The 7587-nt window shown below is 40.7% G+C and overlaps 1 protein-coding gene across 3 annotated transcripts in view; it reads right to left on the bottom strand.

The window, feature by feature from the left end:
- LOC135099808 (transient receptor potential cation channel trpm-like) overlaps window positions 1-1416 on the bottom strand; it is a 108369-nt gene extending 106953 nt beyond the window's left edge. For 2 of the 3 annotated variants that reach the window (XM_064002363.1, XM_064002361.1), the window contains exon 1: window positions 1275-1416. The gene's annotated coding sequence lies outside the window, so the exon portion shown is untranslated. The remainder of the gene's footprint in view (window positions 1-1274) is intronic. The other variant, XM_064002362.1, reaches the window with a different exon arrangement.
- Between the last annotated feature and the right edge of the window lie 6171 nt (window positions 1417-7587).

Below are 7587 nucleotides of genomic sequence, written 5' to 3' on the forward strand. Positions count from 1 at the left end.
TAATCTTTCTAATTTGAGCCCTGCCCCCGAGGACACCAAGCAGCCATGCCCTGCTATACTGATGCTGTCCCTTCCGTCACTCCCCAGATGGAAGCTTGAAAAAAACAGAGGCACATGAATAATTAAGAAATGGATCGAGTTATCAAAACAAAAACACTAAAGTATTATGAATACAATACCAAATGCTTCGACTGTATGTACATATCAAAAAATAAATTGCTTTGAATGTACGAGTAAACCTGCTTCAGTATCTATGCCAAGTAAACCTTCAAATTTTTTTCTTTTTTTTTTAATATTAGAGATGCAAGTCATCCTCCATCCCAAAAAAGTTATGCACATCCAAGATTTTCTCATTTAACTTTTTTTTTTTTTTTGCCGGGGCTGAGGAAATAGTGGGTAAGTGTAATGTGCGGGCGCACGAGCACACCCTTCCCTCCCACACCACACACAAGTTTCGACAACACTCACTTTGAGATGCAGTGCAATGCAGATGCAATAGCCAATGAGGGCAGCCTTTTAGTAATGATTATTTTTTGTTACATTTCGTTGCCTCCCATCACAGCAATGCATCTCAACAACTCTGCTTCATGGAAAAATACCCTCCCCCCACCAAAAAAAAAAAAAAAAAAAAGAAAAAAAATCCAAAGATTACAAGATAGCGACTCCTTAGCGTGTGTTCCAACAAACGAATTATTTATTATATGATTCGCTTACAACACACACACACACACACACACACACACACGTGTACGCGCCACGCCCACCCTCCCCCTTACCTCCTTTCCTACCTGATAGCCACCTCGCCCCATCCACACACACACACACACACATACACACACACACACACACACACATACACACACACACAAATCTCGATACAGTGAACTATAGACGCCACAAATTCCGGAAATAGTTCTACACGATAAAAAGTAGAACATTATTTTTCTTGATAAGGCTTTCCACACACACACACACACATACGCACACACACACGAGAGTACGTCCATTCACTTGCAGTTGCAGGATTGTCCCCGGGCTGGTGTGTATGGGGAGGGGAGAAGGGGGCGGGGGTAGGAGGTAAAAATCAGTTTCCGTGGATGGGAATCTTGCGAGATGCTGCGAGTAAGATAGAGATGAACACACTGGGTGGTTTCCTTGTTGATACTGGGGTTGGTGTCACGATGGTTTGGGGAAAGGCCCACTGCAGATATGACAAGACCCCACACACCCCCTGCCGAGGCCATCACCACAATAAGGGTCGTCTGGGTACTCACCATAGTACAAGTAGAGGTTTGTGGGCGTCCGTCCGTCAAAATGAAACAATGAGGGATCTGTGGTGTGTCGCCGACTTGCGTGTTTAAGCGCCTCCACCACTCCCATCGACGGTCGCACCCAAACTGACTCGTCTGGCTCCCCGCTCCCTCTCGCCGTCTGCCGCTTCACTCTCATGTCTCGGCGGCTCCACCTGCCAAAGTTGCCAGAGATGTTACCTGTGCGCTTTATTTAGCGGAACCGTGTTTTATCACCTGTATGCATCAAAGTGGTGTCTTCATTGACGCAAGTCTTGCTTTTTATCGTACATTTATTTGTTCAGCTATCACAACAATAAGTTACGAGTGTATAAATATGGAGTAATTCTCAAATCTTGGTGATACTGGTATTTTTTTTTTTTTTTTCGGAGCAAGTGGCGATGCAACACTTGATTATGTCAAGAGGCATGCAATACTTCGCAATGTGTATGCAGGTATCGTACTAATATCTTCCATAAGTCTGCTATGTCCTAAGAGGCTGCTAGGGGTAAAGTAGCTTTGGCCGGAGCTGCATTGTGAACCTTTGCAACCCTGCTAGCTTCGTCAGCGAAAATACTTTGGAATTTCCAGAAAGAATTGCAAATATCAACCTGCAACTGACCAAAAGTTTTCAGTAACCAGTTTAGCCAGTCATGAGGCAAATCACACATGTGGGTCATCATTACTTGGTTGTAAGTAATGTTTATGACCTCAGCTAATGGTCTGTAGGCAAATGTGAAAATACATAAATAAAAAAAAATAAAAATTAAAAATTATATATATATATATATATATATATATATATATATATATATATATATATATATATATATATATATATATATATATATATATATATATATATATATATATATATATATATATATATATATATATATATATATATATATATATATATATATATATATATATATATATATATATTCATCTTTTCCTCTTAAAATCGCTTTCCAATAGCAGATATTTTTTTTAACTTTCCAAAATAATCTCTCCATCTTCATTTGTTTCTCCCTCCAACGCTCGTAAGTTTAAAACGCGCAATAAAAAGAGTGTTTTGTAAAACTTATTGATGGGAAGGGTGAAACATACGATAAAGGAGAGCAGAATGCAAACAAATTAATATTTCGTAAGACAACTGAGTGATAAGTTTACAGATAAAGGATAAACAGATGTATATTGGAAGATGTTAACAGAGAGAATGGGACGTTCCTGTAAACAGAGAAAACGGGTGAATAAGGGTGAACAATGGAGGAATCAAACGAAAGATGTCGATGGAAAAATTAGGCTGTGAAAATGCTGTGAAGGATGATGTAAGGAATACTTTTTTTTTTTTTTTTAGAATAAAACCAATTTTAAGAGCGAAAATGAGACGACTAAGATGTCCATTCTTTCATTCCTCACTCACAGGAATAGGATAATCATTTTGAAATTAACCTCTCTTCTATTCCTACAAATCTTGCCAGATATAAAACCCTGGCACGGATGAGGCATATCAGCTGACAGAATCACAGATTAAGGCTAGCAGTGAATCTATTAGCAAGTTTATTAAAAGCACACTGCTCAACACACTACAGAAGAATGTTATCCTTATAGTCTGGTGGCAGGGCCATGGAACCTTGCACTGAGAGAGGGCAATTGTTTTATTACTTTTTTCGATAAAACCTGGTCTCTTATTCAATTTCTGGGTGAGTGTGAGCTTTGCACACGCTTGCCATTTTCAGGAAACATGATGGCGGCCGAAAATGATCGATTTAAAAAGAAAAAAAAAAAAACTTTCATAATTTGTTCTGAGACCACAAATACAAGTATTTATGTAGTCTATAGGTATGTTTTCGGGTGCAAGGAATCCAATTCTAGCATTGGTTTAATAGTTTCAACCCATCCCAATGAAAATACACCAAAATGGTGGGCAAAATTACACAAAAAATACTATTTTTTCTGCATTCTTTATATTTTTTATGATGAAATGTTAATGTAAGTTTAGTTAAGCACATTTTGTTGATGAGAATTATTCACTTATTATAGTTTTTTATTTATTTATTTATTGATATATCTAATGACAAAAGCGTTTCTTTTTCAGGTAGCTCTGATAAGTAACATCAAAGATGGAGGGAGGATTGTGTTTCTTCAGAGATGTCTACAAATGAGGCAAAAGAAAGCTCATTAGGATTAAACTTTAACGTCTTCAATCAGTCTCCTCTGCAAGCCTTGTTCGTGATTACGGATGGATTGTCAGTACATCTAGCTGATCTCTCTGATGATGCTTCCACAACATATCATAAAATCTGCATTTCACGTTATGTGTCACCCCTAGCTTAGCGTCTGTTAAGAAACATCACTGTGTGCCTGCTTGTGTCAGTAAGTGTGTCCGACACCAAAAGAAAATTATTGAGGTCAAGTGGAAGTGGTGTTGTCTTTGATTTCACAGAACAATGTTTATTTTGTTGTGATGTCACACCATCTTCTGTGGAACAAACTGGAAAAGTTCCCTTGAAGTAAAGAAGAACAGCCTCATTGGTTAGAACTGATAAACTGATAAATGGACAATACTACAAACAGAAACTCCTTGATATCTGTACAGAGCGTTCCATCAGCAGATGCATTCCTCCTAGCAGTGCGACCATGTTACCCAGCAGGTAAGGTTGATGAAATGAAATGTCAACAATGATCTTGTAGATTGCTACATCTGCAGTTGTCACCAAGATGTCTTGATTTGAATCTCGGGTCACTTTAAATCTTCTGGTGATGGAGGTGAGGACTGTCATTCGATCTTACTTTGATGCTGGTCTCATGACAAATCTGAGCGTTGTAGACATTATATTCTGGAGTATCCTCTTTGAAAAGGTTATCCTTCTGGAATGAAAAGTCAATATCGCATGCTCTTGCCATTGACACTGCCTGTGATGCAATGTGCTCCTCTACCATCTCGAACCTGTTTGTTGCAGTTAGTGGCATGTTGACTTTCTTTGGATCTTTGTATATGGTGATTGGTATTTCACAGGCGATGGGATGCTTCATCTCTTGTTTTGTAATGCAAAGAATGATAAGAGTCAGGATCCAGTCCGTCAAGGACAGATCCAGTTCTCGACAGACTGGATCTATCAAGGTGTAGTGAAAGAGAGCAAAGACAAAAAGAACAATCTCAATACATACAACAAGCATATCAACAAGGAAACTGCATCACCCTGCATTAGCCTTGGAGATACGCCCAACATTCTTGACCTTTTCCTGACCTCTAATCCTTCTGCTTATGCTGTCACCCTTTCTTCTCCATTGGGCTCCTCCGATCACAATCTCATATCTTTATCTTGTCCTATCACTCCAATCCCTCCTCAGGATCCCCCTAAACGAAGGTGCCTCTGGCGTTTTGCCTCTGCTACTTGGGGGGACCTGAGGAGGTATTTTGCTGATTTTCCTTGGAATGACTACTGCTTCCGTGTCAGAGACCCGTCTTTGTGTGCTGAGCGCATAACAGAGGTGATAGTGTCTGGCATGGAGGCGTACATTCCTCACTCTTTTTCTCGTCCTAAACCTTCTAAACCTTGGTTTAACACAGCTTGTTCTCGTGCTATACATGATAGAGAGGTGGCCCACAAAAGGTACTTAAGCCTTCCATCACCAGAATCTCATGCACTTTATATTTCTGCCCGGAACCATGCCAAGTCTGTTCTCCAACTAGCCAAAAAACTCCTTCATTAACAGAAAATGTCAAAACCTTTCAAGATCTAACTCCCCTCGTGATTTCTGGCATCTAGCCAAAAATATCTCCAATAACTTAGCTTCTTCTTCTTTCCCTCCTCTACTTCAACCAGATGGCACCACTGCTATCACATCTATTTCTAAAGCTGAACTCTTTGCTCAAACCTTTGCTAAAAACTCTACCTTGGACGATTCTGGGCTTGTTCCTCCCTCTCCTCCACCCTCTGACTACTTCATGCCACGTATTAAAATTCTTCGTAATGATGTTTTCCATGCCCTCGCTGGTCTAAACCCTCAGAAGGCTTATGGACCTGATGGGGTCCCTCCTATTGTTCTCCGAAACTGTGCCTCCGTGCTTGCACCTTGCCTAGTCAAACTCTTTCAGCTCTGTCTGTCAACATCTACCTTTCCTTCTTGCTGGAAGTTTGCCTACATTCAACCTGTTCCTAAAAAGGGTGACCGCTCTAATCCCTCAAACTACCGTCCTATTGCTTTAATTTCCTGCTTATCTAAAGTTTTTTGAATCTATCCTCAACAGGAAGATTCTTAAACATCTATCACTTCACAACCTTCTATCTGATCGCCAGTATGGGTTCCGTCAAGGCCGCTCTACTGATGATCTTCTGGCTTTCCTTACTGAGTCTTGGTCATCCTCTTTTAGAGACTTTGGTGAAACTTTTGCTGTTGCCTTGGACATATCAAAAGCCTTTGATAAAGTCTGGCACAAAGCTTTGATTTCAAAACTACCCTCCTACGGTTTCTATCCTTCTCTCTGTAACTTCATCTCAAGTTTCCTTTCTAACCGTTCTATTGCTGCTGTGGTAGACGGTCACTGTTCTTCTCCTAAATCTATTAACAGTGGTGTTCCTCAGGGTTCTGTCCTGTCACCCACTCTCTTCTTATTATTCATTAATGATCTTCTAAACCAAACTTCTTGTCCTATCCACTCCTATGCTGATGATACCACCCTGCACTTTTCCACGTCTTTTCATAGACGTCCAACCCTTCAGGAGATAAACAAATCATGCAGGGAAGCCACAGAACGCCTGACTTCTGATCTTTCTAAAATTTCTGATTGGGGCAGAGCAAACTTGGTATTGTTTAATGCCTCAAAAACTCAATTCCTCCATCTATCAACTCAACACAATCTTCCAGACAACTATCCCCTCTTCTTCAATGACACTCAACTGTCCCCCTCTTCTACACTGAACATCCTCAGTCTGTCCTTTACTTATAATCTGAACTGGAAACTTCACATCTCATCTCTAGCTAAAACAGCTTCTGTGAAGTTAGGTGTTCTGAGACGTCTCCGCCAGTTTTTCTCACCCCCCCAGCTGCTAACTCTGTACAAGGGCCTTATCCGTCCATGTATGGAGTATGCTTCACATGTCTGGGGGGGTTCCACTCATACTGCTCTTCTAGACAGGGTGGAATCAAAAGCTTTTCGTCTCATCAACTCCTCTCCTCAAACTGACTGTCTTCAGCCCCTCTCTCACCGCCGCAATGTTGCATATCTAGCTGTCTTCTACCGCTACTCGTATTTTCATGCCAACTGCTCTTCTGATCTTGCTAACTGCATGCCTCCCCTCCTTCCGTGGCCTCGCTGCACAAGACTTTCTTCTTTCTCTCACCCCTATTCTGTCCACCTCTCTAATGCAAGAGTTAACCAGTATTCTCAATCATTCATCCCTTTCTCTGGTAAACTCTGGAACTCCCTGCCTTCTTCTGTATTTCCACCTTCCTATGACTTGAATTCCTTCAAGAAGGAGGTTTCAAGACACTTATCCACCAATTTTTGACCACTGCTTTGACCCTTTTATGGGACTGGCATTTCAGTGGGCATTTTTTTTTATTAGATTTTTGTTGCCCTTGGCCAGTATCCTTCCTACATAAAAAAAAAAAAAAGCAAAACATTGCTTGAATTTCTGACTATGATTAACCCCAAGTTTGCTGACCAGTCCCTGCAGTTTCTTATGATGGGCAGTATCATTGCTTCCATCATGACCAACCAACCAACCCCGTTTCAAATAGCAATCAGTGTCCTGATAAGTGATCACAAAGGCCCAATCAAAGCACTCTCCAAATACAATATCACATGCTCATATGATGAGACACAGAGATTCTGCAGCTCAGCAGCAGTATAAGCGAAAAGAGCAAACCTACTTGCTAGCATGTCAGACTGTTCTCTTGTAGGGCTGGTCCAGATCATTGACAATTTTGACACTGAGATCGGCTCCCAAAACTGTCACCTCCAGCGTCATTACATGGCAATGCTTGCTACTCAGTATGAAGTCCACACAATCCTTGATGGACTGGATCCCAACTCTATCATTCCTCACATTACAAAACTCTCAAACTAAATTTATCTGTGATATATACCTCTCACCTAACTCCTCTGACTATAAGAAATTCTTTGACTACTTAACTTCCAAAGTGGAGCACATTCTGACTCTCTTCCCTTTTGCAGAGATCTCCATACTTGGAGACTTCAATGTTCACCACCAGCTTTGGATTTCCTCTCCCTTCACTGACCATCCTGGTGAACTAGCCTTCAACTTTGCTATCCTCCATGATCTAG

The sequence above is a fragment of the Scylla paramamosain genome, chromosome 4, assembly GCF_035594125.1.
Source record: "Scylla paramamosain isolate STU-SP2022 chromosome 4, ASM3559412v1, whole genome shotgun sequence".
NCBI classification, from domain to species: domain Eukaryota; kingdom Metazoa; phylum Arthropoda; class Malacostraca; order Decapoda; family Portunidae; genus Scylla; species Scylla paramamosain.